Source organism: Medicago sativa, chromosome 5 (genome assembly GCF_051527215.1).
Source record: "Medicago sativa cultivar Bolivia chromosome 5, Bolivia_mono, whole genome shotgun sequence".
NCBI lineage: Eukaryota > Viridiplantae > Streptophyta > Magnoliopsida > Fabales > Fabaceae > Medicago > Medicago sativa.
Window position 1 is genome coordinate 27,331,982 of NC_140753.1, and position 12,514 is coordinate 27,344,495.

General features: G+C 36.5%; 1 pseudogene; it reads left to right on the forward strand.

Moving 5' to 3' along the window:
• The first annotated feature begins 1,171 nt into the window (after positions 1-1,171).
• LOC146921451 (F-box/LRR-repeat protein At4g14103-like) lies at positions 1,172-7,828 on the forward strand (annotated as a pseudogene).
• The last annotated feature ends 4,686 nt before the right edge of the window (positions 7,829-12,514 follow it).

A 12,514-nucleotide genomic window follows, 5' to 3' on the forward strand; every position in this document is an offset into this window, starting at 1 on the left:
AGGTCGACTCCCAAAAAATTCAGGTATTCTAAACTTGTTATAAGATGGCGAGTTTTCGTTTTTTCGTCTTTGTATCTCTATCTTTATTTTTTTAACAACCCTAGCAAGATGTAAATGTTGATTTTCATCCCTAACGTGAACGTCTATTTCAAAAATGCATAGGTCACAAATAGAGGTTGACATGGTAACGTGTGATGTTGTAAACAAAAATAAAAACATCTACATCTTTTTCAAGGTCTATTACAAAAACAAAAAGATACAAAGACAAAAATAAACTTTTAAAATCTTTGTTACTACTCGCTCCCTTACAGTGTCTGTCTTCCCTTTCCCGCTCGCTGCAATTTCCGAAGGAACTTCTTTCATTGCATTACCATTGTCATTGCGTCGCTCTCTTCATTTCTAACAAGGTAATCGTCTTCTGATCGGCATTCTTTTTATTTTGATACAGATGTGAAGTTCATGAATGCCTATCAACTATTTGTGAAAATGCCTATGAATTTTTGTTTACTTTGTTTAAGTGCTGGTAGCTACTAGGGTTTAATTAGACCAATAAGCTTATCGTTTTCTTCTATGCATGTGAATTAGAGCCCGTTTGGATTGGCTTATTTGTATAAAAATAACTTGTGCAAATAAATAAGCTTTTATGTTAATTCGTAAGTTCTCGTTAACGAAAATTGTATCCTCATAAGCTGTTTTTCATAAACTACATTGACAAGCTTATGAATAATACGTGAAATCTTTTTTAAATTTTTTGTTTTGAACAAGCTAAAAAATAAGCCAATCCAAATCAGCCCTTAATGCTTTTTATTTAATCCCCTGCATGTTGTTTCCTTTTCAATTTAACTCTCTTCAGATCGACATTCTTTTTATTTATTACTTTGATACAAATGAGAAGTTCATGAGCTATGAAGTACGAACACTCCTCAGATTAGATGTGTCCCAGTGTCGGACATGTGTCGTGTCCGACACTGACAAGACACCTATAATTACCGTGAATTATGTTGTTTTCTCAAATTATTAGCAGACGTGTCGTATCCGGTGTCCGTATCCTTGCTTCATAGTTCATGAGTGCGTATCAAATGTTTGTGAAAATGGCTAAAAATTCTTGTCTGGTTGTATTGTAAATCTTTGTAATAGTGTCATTATTTTTTATTTTGAACAGGCATAGATCATGTCTGCTACAATCACATCACCAATTTTACCGAAGCTCCAAAGACATGATATAGGCAATATGGAAGATATGATTGGTGAATTACCTGAGGCCGTTCTTCTTCATATTCTTTCTTTACTTCCTACTAAAGATGCTGTAAGAACTTCCATATTAGCTACAAAGTGGAAATACTTGTGGACCCACTTATCCGTCTTTGATTTTCAAGTTTATTGTAATTCGGATGTGTCAAAGCCAGAACAGAAGTCGGAAAATTGCCTCATAGATCAGGTGGACAAACTACTTCACACATCTAACCATGTAGAAAGACTTTGCATTCAAGTACAACAAGCTGATATTGATGGAGAAAAAGCTAATTCTTTGTTATCTTCGGCATTGATGCACAAACTCCTTGATCTTAAACTTTCCCTAGACCATACATTTGCCAAGTTTCTGTTACCCAATAATTTCTCAGCATTCCAATCATTGAATAAGTTGTGTTTAGAATTTGGTTTCAGTCTATATATACCTGATGGTATACGTTTCCCTAACTTGAAAACATTATATCTTTCAATCTTTCCTTCGTAAATGAGAAGTCGGCTCAACGGCTTTTGTCTGGGTGCCCTGTCCTACAAGAGTTGACCTTGTATAAATTTGTTTGGACAAACATAAAACAGATCGATGTTTCAATTTCCACATTAAGGAAGTTGACCATTGAGTTAGTTGGTATAAGTTATGGTCGTTTTCACAGCCGTACAATCAAATTTGATGCTGTGAATCTTTTATCTTTAAGCTACTCAGCCAGTCCAACTATAAATTTTTTCCTTGTTAACCCTATCTCCATAGTTGATGCATATATTGATCTTGTGTATTACAATCCCCAAAATCAACACCAGAATATTACTCATTGTGCAATTGAGTTATTGAGTCGACTTGCTGGTGTCAAATCTCTTAGATTATCAAATCATACTCGTCAGGTATGTTTTATTGTTTACTTATCATCTTCATTTTTCTAAATGTTGTATATCATAATTTATTGACAATGTTGCTTGGGTTATGTGCTTCTTGATTCCATTGAATATTCTTTATGTATTACAATGATGTATCTATTTTTGTTTCCCTTACTAGTGTCTTAACTATGCAAAAGACGCTCTTCATCTTTTGCCTTCGTTCTGCAATTTGACGCATCTTGACGTGCTCTTGGGGTATTTTTACGTCACCAGTGAAGTATTAGCAGGCATTCTCCACAAGACTCCTAATCTGGAAGTTCTTCACATTTCTAAGGTACATCACGTATCTTGCTTCTTCTACCATGTTTCACGGCTAATAGTAAAATTATTTCTGTTCATTGACTTGTTTATTGATTCTTGTGTAGGGATTTTCCTTATTCTTGGATGAAGGATTGACATCAAATTCATTGCCTTGGTGTTTCACATCTTCTCTCAAAGTATGTTCTATTTCAGATTTTCTTGGAGATGAACCTGAAATTGAAGCTGTAAAGTTTTTGTTAGAAAATGCCACAGTCTTAGGGGAGATCAACATTGTTTGTTCGGAATTCTTATCAAAAGATTTGGAGAAGCTTGCTGATGTCAGGAACCAATTGCAACTTTTAGGCCTGGGGAGTTGTGTCATTAAGCTTTGGTAAATCTTCTCTTTTCTTCCCTTTCTTTATTTCTTTTTTCTTTTATTTTTGTCAGAAGGGATTCGATTTACTCATCTAACTGTATTCCAGAACTTTCACTTTGCAAACGGAATGAGTATATATTATTTGAAATACACATAATATGGATAACATTGTGTAGAGTTAAAATCTTCTAAGGCTTTACGAAGTTGTAAGAATTATCACCTGGATTGATTGTTCAACAGTTAAGCATCACTATAATCAACAATATAAATTTGTATTCCCAAGTTGGCAACAATTATGTGAAATGTTAAAAATAAAATGTCATTTCTAACGCTTAAGTGTTAAGTCAGCTAGAAGTATCAGTGGCGAAATACGGGAAAGAGATTCCGTAGAGAAATACGGGAAAGAGATTTTGTAGAGAGGAATCTGGGGAGAGGAAGCTTTTCCGTATTGATCTTCGTGCTGGTGGAAAGATATTGGAGGGGTAGATACGATGGCAAGGGAGCACTAGCATTACTAGATTTTAGTTAGATGTGTGGACAGGTTCGGTTCCGTTAACCAAGAGTTTTCAACGGTTTTCTATATCAGAGCAAAAGAAGGTACAGAACGAGGTGAGAATGAGGGAAGGTGAGGTTTGGAGGTGGTCGTCCACTTGGTGTAGGAAGTTGTTCGAATGGGAGCATGAGAATTTTACTGGTCTTATTGTCTTAACTGCAGGCGGTGCATTTATCCACGGAGGAGGATGTTTAGGTTTCGGGTCCAGATGTGTTTGGTAGTATTTGTCCACAGAGGAGGTTGTTCGGGTGTCTCTTTTTTCGGTTAAATCGGCCAATCGTTTATTGGCTCTGGTTTTTCATAATGAAATCAGTTTGGAAACTTCTGATTCTCATGTGTTCGGTACTTGGTAGTATTTGGAATTCTGCTGCACCCTCAAACGTTGCAGCTTTTTTGTGGAAATTACTGGTTAATCGTGTCTTGTCAAAAGACAATATGGCGGTTAGGGGTATCCTAGTGGGGGGGTTCGGTTGACTGTGCAGTTTGTGTGGGGAAGGTGGAAACATCAGTGCATTTGTTTCTTCACTGCGAGTTTGCAGCAACGGTTTGGTTTAGTGTGTTTCAGTGACTTTGGTTGTTTCTGGTGTTGCCACAAAATTTTTCTGTCCACTTTGAATGTTTGAGTGGGGCTGCAAGATGTAAGCCGATAAGGAAAGTTTTTTGGTTAATTTGGCATGCAACGGTGTGGTCAATTTGGAATGCAAGAAATGGACTTACTTTCTATTAGATTAGGAAAGATGCCTTGGAGGTGGTGAAAGAAATCAAAGTCTTTTCTTGGAGATGGGGATTGAGCGGGAAGAAATCTTATAATTGCCTCCTCTACGAATGGTGTTGGGATCCTTGTAAGTGCTTGGAGTGATTTGGGGGTGGGGGGTGTAGAAGCTGTCAGTTGTTCTTCCGTTTTTTGGCTACGGTGTTCCTGTGTTTATGGGTAGGTGGGGAGTCTTTTTGGTTTGCAGAGGCCTAGTTTTGGTTGAATCTGACGGTTTTGTGTTGGTGTCGGATATCAGACACGTTCAGAAATGTCGGTACTATAGAGATCATAATTGATGCCTTTCTATCATATAATGACGTTGGACATGTATTGGTTGTCAAATACCGACTGCTGTCGAATATGATATAATTGCTATGGTCCTGTTGTATGTTATTTAGTATAAAATGTTATCTAATTATAGTGGTTATCATAGTTCCGCTGAATAAACTATTGTTTCTGCAATCAGCGATTGATAACCTTGGCTATCGTGGAATATCTTCTGATATAATCTGTCAATTGATCAATTTAACCTCATGAGTAGAAATTTTGCAAAAAGCTTTGGTCCCTGCTTGTTCTGAATTCGATGGATTATTGTTTGTGATTTAATTAGTGTTGTCTTGATGTATGTGATCTGTTTCTAACATTTTGGTGTTTCAATATGAGCAGTTGAAGATCTTGTGAAAATATTGACAGAAAAGTAATTGGAGAATGGTCGCACGCTTGCGGATTACAACATTCAAACAGAATCCACACTTCATTTGGTGCTTCGATTGAGAGGTGGAATGAAAATTTTTGTCAAAATCTTTGACAGGAAAGACTATAACATTGGATGTAGAGAGCTCTCATTACAATATCCAGAAGGAATCTACTTAATTTAATTGATGCATAACTACTATCTGGTTAGTAGTTTCTAATAGGTTTCACATAAACTGATGTTACTTGCATGAAACATGAGGAACGGATTGAGTGCAAAATGGAATATACATTTCCCATTTTTAAATTGAATCTGGTTAGGATTGCATGACCGTTTTGGCGCACTTGCTTGATAAGCTTGGTCGTTTGAGATAAAGGACATAACTCATTAGAGTTGGAGACTTGGAGTAATAAAGATGTCATATGTGTCCTTGGCATTTCTTTGTTAAATTCTAAGAATAAAATAAACAACTAACATTTGTGGAAAAATACACTAGAATATTGACAGCCAAAAAAACATCATATTATTCAAGTTACAAATAAATTCCAAAGAATTCTTCGTTATGATTTAACAAAAAATACAACTCCAAAAATAAAACAATTAGATTGTCAGTGTATTTTTCTCTTTAAAACAACATCATCTCTAACTCTTAAAATTTGCCACATGCTTACAAAAGTGTATGTAAGACTACATTTCACTAAAAGAATTTAATGAAGACAAAAGAGCAGTGTCATTAGGAGTGATAGAGAAGCCAACAAACATGAGTATGACAAGGGGGGAATTTAGAGGCAAGCAGCTAAAGTATAGAATCACCTTCTATACTCACTGAACTATAATACTAAAAAAAATGTGCATCAAACTTTATTTTGTGGTCATACTTAGGTTTAAAACCTTTTGAATAAGTTAATCGTTAACTAATGAAAAGAGAGACACCCGGTAACTTCAACTTCAAATTAAGATAAAATATCTATGATTTTTGCATTGCATTAAAAATAAAGGTGGTTTGACAAATCGTTTACAAACATTCTGCATAACTACTATTTATACATAGCAAAATAACTGGAAAATGCTAAACTTCACGATCAACACTTCTTCCATGTAGACAACCGCTTGTCTTTGAAATTTGAAATCTTCCCGCCTCAACAGGAGTTGCTTGGCTTTGACGGTATTGCATTCCTGACTCACGTCTTGTCGAACTCTAAGGCCTTTAGACCCTTTCACGCTAAGTCCAATATCTCGTCGAACTCCTCAAATTGAAGGAAATGACTTCAATTCCTGCAAAGATAAAAGTCAACTAATGTTGACCGTATTAAATGAGCCTGGTAAAATTACCAGCCAACAACTGCTAAGTTCGAGGAGTTGTCTAGATTTTGTCCTTTCATCAATGCTGAAGGTGCTGAGCAATCTAAGCGTGTCAAGTTTGAGAACGGTCTATGTCCAGAGATCTACCGGTATGTGTGTTTCCATGAGATTCGTGATTTTGATACCTTGGTGAACAAGTGTAGGTTGTTTGATGAAGCAGGGAATGCTAAGGGAAGTTTCTATAAGGCGGTGAGCGAGAGGAAAGGAAAAGGTAATGATCATGGTAAGCCTTATGGCAAGGATAAAGGAAAATAGAAAGATTTGGTGCTTATAAACCAAGTGGAGGAGACTTGAAGTGTTACAAGTGTGGAAAGTTGGGACATCGTGTTTTTGAATGCAAGGGTGAGATTGTTTGCTATAACTGTGATGAAGCAGGGCATATTAGTCCTAAGTGTATCAAGCCGAAGGAGAGAGCATGAGGGAAAGTCTTTGCTTTGAATGCCGAAGAGGTGAAGCAACCAAATAACTTGATTTGAGGTATGTGCTTTATCAACAATACTCCATTGATTGCAATTATTGATACGGGTGCTACACATTCTTTTATCTCGCTTAGTTGTGCTGAATGTTTGAATCTTGATATGTCTTCGATGTCGAGACCCCGGACAATGGCTCGGTGACTACTTTCTTGGAAATGTGGATTTTTAATTGAATTTGGTTTGTTTGTCTTTGTCTCACATGGATGTGATTTTTGGTATGGATTGGATGTTATCTTTTCGGGTTAACATTTACTGTTTAACCAAGAGCGTAACATTCTCTAAGCGAGCGGATCGGGTATGAGAGAAGTTCTTAACTGTGGAGCAAGTGAATAAGTATTTAGGTGGTGAGGCATATGTGTTTATGATGTTTGCTTTGTTGAGGGAAGATGTTGAGAAGGGAGTTGGCAATTTGCCGGTAGTGCGAGAGTTTCCAGAAGTTATCCCAGATGACATTACCGACTTACCTCTAGATAGAGGTGCAATTTGTGATTAATTTGATACCAGGAACAAGTCCTATTTCGATGGCACCTTATCGGATGTCTGCATCGGAATTGGGTGAGTTGAAGAAGCAGTTAGAAGAGTTGTTAGAGAAGCAGTTTATCAGGCCTAGTGTTTCATTGTGGGGAGCCCAGTGTTGTTGTTTAAGAAGAAGGACGGTAGTATGAGGTTGTGTGTGGATTATCGATAGTTGAACAAGGTGACGATTAAGAATCGGTATCCTCTCCCGAGGATTGATGATATGATGGATCAGTTGGTGGATGCATAAGTGTTTAGTAAGATTGATTTAAGATCCAGATACCACCAGATATAGGTGAAGGCGGAGGATATTTCGAATACTGCATTTCGAACGAGGTATGGGCACTATGAATATTCTGTGATGCCATTTGGTGTGACTAATGCACCTGGTATCTTAATGGAATATATGAATAAAATATTTTATCCTTATTTGGTTCACTTTGTGGTGGTGTTTATAGACAATATCTTGGTGTATTCAAAGTCAAAGGAGGAGCATGCAGAGCATTTGAGAGTTGTGTTTCACACTTTGAAGGAGAATAAGTTGTTTGCTAAGTTGTTGAAGTGTCAGTTTTGGTTGCGTGAAGTGAGTTTCCTTAGTCATGTGATTTCGAGAGGTGGAGTAGCAATGGATCCGTCTAACATTGATGCAGTGTTGCAGTGGGAAACTCTGAAGGATTTTCTAAGCTGGCTTTACTGTTGACGCAATTTAATCGAAAGGGACAAACATTTGTTTGGGATTCCAAGTGTTAAGAGAGTTTCCAAGAGTTGAAGAAGAGGTTGACTTCAGCACTAGTGTTGATTTTTCCGAATCCGAAGGAATGTTTTGTTGTGTATTGTGATGCTTCTAATATGGGTTTGAGAGGTGTGTTGATGCAGAATCATCAGGTTGTGGCTTATGCTTCGAGGCAGTTGAAAGTGCATGAGAAGAATTAACTGACTCATGATTTGGAATTGGCAGCGCTTGTGTTTGTGTTGAAGATTTGACGGCATTATTTGTACTGTTCGAAGTTTGAAGTGTTCAATGATCGTAAGAGTTTGAAGTATATGTTTGACCAGAAGGAGTTGAGTAAGAGGCAAAGAAGATGGTTGGAATTTCATAAGGATTATGACTTTCAGTTATGTTATCATCCAGGAAAGGCGAATGTGGTGGCAGACGCTTTGAGTAGGAAGTTGTCGCATATGTCTGCATTGATGGTGAAAAAGTTAGAGTTGATCGAGCAGTTTTGAGATTTGAGTTTGGTAAGTGAGTTGACGCCAAGTGGTGTGAAGTTGGGGATGTTGAAGCTGACGAGTAATATTTTGGAGGAGATCAAGGAAGGTCAGAAAGAAGATTCCGAACTTGTGAATCATGTGGTGTTGGTTTATCAAGGAAAAGGAGTGGACTTCAGATTAGATGTTAAGGGTGTTTTGATGCTTCGTGATTGAATTTGCGCACCGGACATACATGAGCTTAAGAAGCGAATTTTGGAAGAATGTCACGGGAGTAGTCTGAGCATTCATCCAGGAGTGACAAAGATGTATCAGGATTTGAAGAAGTTGTTTTGGTGGCCAGGAATGAAGAAAGATATAGCGGAGTTTGTGTATGCTTGTAATTTGATTTGTCATAAGTCTAAGATTGAACATCAGAATCCGTTGGGTTTGATGCAACCTTTGTTTGTACTGGAGTGGAAATGGGATAGTATATTTATGGATTTTGTTGGAGCGTTGCCTAAGACTGTGAAGGGAAGTGATTCGATTTGGGTGATCGCCGATCAGTTAGCAAAGTCAACACATTTTATTCCTATCAAGACTGGTATGTTTGTGGCGAGGTTAATAGAGATCTACTTTGAGAAGGTGGCCAAATTGCATGATATTCCATCTAACATTGTGTCATATAGAGATCTAAGGTTTACTTCGAAGTTTTGGGAGAGTTTGCAAGCAGCTTTGGGAACTAAGTTAACGTTAAGTTCTGCTTATCATCATGAGACTGATGGTCAGACCGAGATGGCCATTCAATATTTGGAAGATTTGTTGAGAGTTTGTGTTTTGGAACAAGATGTAAGTTGGGATGAATGTTTACCGTTGACTCAGTTTACTTACACCAACATTTTTCATTATAGTATCGGTATGACACCATTTGAAGCTTTGTTCGAAAGGAGGTGTAGAACTCTGTAGTGTTGGTACGAGTCGGGAGAAAGTGCTTTGTTAGGACCAGAAGTTGTGCAAGAAACTACAAAAAAGGTTAAGATGATTCAGGAATAGATGAAATCGTCTCAAAGTAGGCAGAAAAGTTATCACTGCAAAAAATCTGGAGAATTCTGGCGGTTTTATTATGGCGGTCCCCCTTAACCGCCGCTATAAGCGGTTTATTCTGGCGGTTTTCGTAGACGCCACTATTCATGGGATATTACGGCAGTTTTAGCCGCCGAAATGGGCAATATTATTTTTAAGTATTTAAATTGTATACTAAGGCGGTTTCAACTACCGCTTTTAACAATATTCTTTTTAGAGATTGGCGCACTTAAAATTTTAGTTTCTCTGTTTTATTTTCATTGAATTTTTAGTGAATGAAAATCCCTCTCTGTTTTCCCCCGTTTTTTTTCCTACACTGATTATATCACAAACCCTCTCCTCTCTCTCTCTCAAACCCTAGACACTCACCCTTTCAATCTTTTTTCTCAAACATCTACTCTCCGCCGATTCAAACCATGACCTCTCTCTATTTTTTGTTCCTCTTCTCAAATCCACAATTTCCCCTCTCTCGTCTCCATGCCGTTAATCACAGCACCATTGATTTCCCTACAGTCACATAGCAACGACAATAACAAGCTTCAGATCTGTTTACTAATCATAATCTATGAAACACGGACTCTGACATGGACACCGCGACACGACACGACACGGACACTGCGACACCGCTAATATAAAAAATATAGGACACCGATACCGTTACATATATGTTAATTTATTTAAAGACGATCTAAAATATAACCTAAACTACATATATAAACATCTAACTTGAGCAATTTATGTCATTAGAAAAAGTTCTACATAAGATATCATAGTGTTTGACCTTTATTAATTCATCTACCATCAAAAAAGCTAAAAATGATATAATCAACTATAATGTCTGTAATCCATAATTGATCAACATTTCTCAAAAGACATGTAACTCTTGTATCTATGGTGTGCAGAAGCAAGAGAGAGAAAAAAAATTGTTTTAGATATTTGTCTGGGTTGTCCGACACGGCTCGTATGAGTGTTACACAGGTGTCGGACACCGATCATAGAAGTGTCGAAGTAAAGAAAAAAACAATTATTTAGGACACCGGTTCGACACGTGTCGTACGGGTGTCATAGGAGTGTCGGACACCGACGCGTGTCGGACACCGCGGCACGCCTAGTCTAGAGATGTTCGTGCTTCATAGATCATAATATTATTTGGACCTCTCTTTTGCCGGTTTGTTTTTCTATCTCCTTCTAGGGTTTTTATTTTTACTTTATGAAATATTAGGTTTGATTTGATTTTATAATGTTTGATTTTTGTAATAGGTGGGTTCCTCGGCTTGAATTACCAGAACCATCAACCTCTATATCTTTCTAAGCAGGTAAAAGCTTGAATATTTTTGTTAATTTTGTATTGATGAAAATGGGATTTAGTGTAAGTTGTATCTGTTGATTTGGTTAATGGAATGAGAGAGAACATCATTTTAATTTTTGATTTTTGTTAGAATGGTGATAGTGTCCTGAACACTCCGGTGGTTATGATTTGTGAGGATGGGTTGCAGCTGCAGCGCATCTCATATGTGATATATTTGTTGTTATGAGAATGTATTGTATGGTACCTTTTAGTAATTTAAGTTTGATATTTAACATCTATGAAGCACAAACACTAACATGAGATATAGCTCCAACACATGAACATTAGTAATAATTTGAGAAAATGGAATTATTGATTGTAACCTATCTGTTGGTGTTGTATTTGCGTCAACACGAACATGTGTCATACATTGGGCATCCCTTCAATACCGAGGCTTGATGTCTACATAGTTTGAAATTTGATTAATGAGCCAATTTATTCATTTTTTCAGTTTAATGAAGGGCCTCAATTTCTATTTGTGAAGAAGTACAAAAAATACATCCTGGTGAGGTATAAATATCACATTGACATTCTGAAAACTGGATGCATTTGATGTTTATTGAAAGTTGAATGAAAGTTAACATTGTTACTGAATCTGTTCTACATTTGTTTTGGATATTTTACTGAGATTTTTGTTCAATAATATGCTTTTAACTTGTTCATAGTTTGGCTTCACTTGAATGGTTTTGTTTTTTGCTGAATCTATATTTGTGTATTGAGTTAATGTTAATTATATGTGAACGTGATTAGACAATTGCTACAGAATTCCAAATAATGGATACTTGCCAGAGTCAAGGCAGTAAGAAATTTTCTTAATTTCATAGGTTCAAAATTTGTTTGATTGATCCTCTTATCGTTGTTTATCTGCTGGAACACTATAAAACTGAAGCACTGAACGAACATAGTGTTTTTGGTTTATACCTACATTGATGTGTGCTTAGAAGATTTTTGGCTTATCCTTTACTTTGAATATTCATTTAGAAAGGTTATAATAATGAATGTATTGCAGGTGTGAGTGTGTGACTAATAACTAACTATTAGAGAAGCCTCATAAAAAAGTGATTTTTGCTATAATCTCTTTAGATAAATGGTTGCTTCTATGATGTCATGATGCACAGGTTTTGGTTGCTGCTAAACTTTGTAAATTTTACTAATCCTTACATTCTTTCATTTTATACAGCTTGTTCATGAAATTGTTCATGTGGATCATTTGTGGAACCAACTTGGTTCCCTCACGCATTACATAGTACTACCTCATCTCATGTAATGATTCGCTTCATATTTGTCATTGAATGATTAGTTGGAATGATAAATAGGAGTGTTTGCATTAATATGCTTTTTTGTGATATGCTTTTATAAGGCAGTTAAATATGCTTGACATATCTAGGTACTCTGATTTCTTGTCTTATCTCTTGAATCTTGTAAGTGGTATATTTTTTCTTTTACTAAAAGTCTTCCTTGTTTCTTAACCTAAAGAGTTTTAGGAGCGTATAAGTCTGAGCAATGTCATGTATTGATGGCAGTTCCTATTCTGGTTTAGTAGTTGATATTTTTCTGTTCTTCATATAGTTTTGTTTTTCAGTTATGTATTACAATCTATGTAGTTTTGTTTGAGTACTTTGGGAGAGTTACTGATAGAAAGACAAGTGATCAATGGGGGATTTTTTTTGAAACTCAGGTTCCTCTTTCGCTTCCTCTTTTAATGCTTTTTTATCAAGTTCTATTGTTTTGTGACTTAGCATCATGTGAACCTTATTTGATCTATGT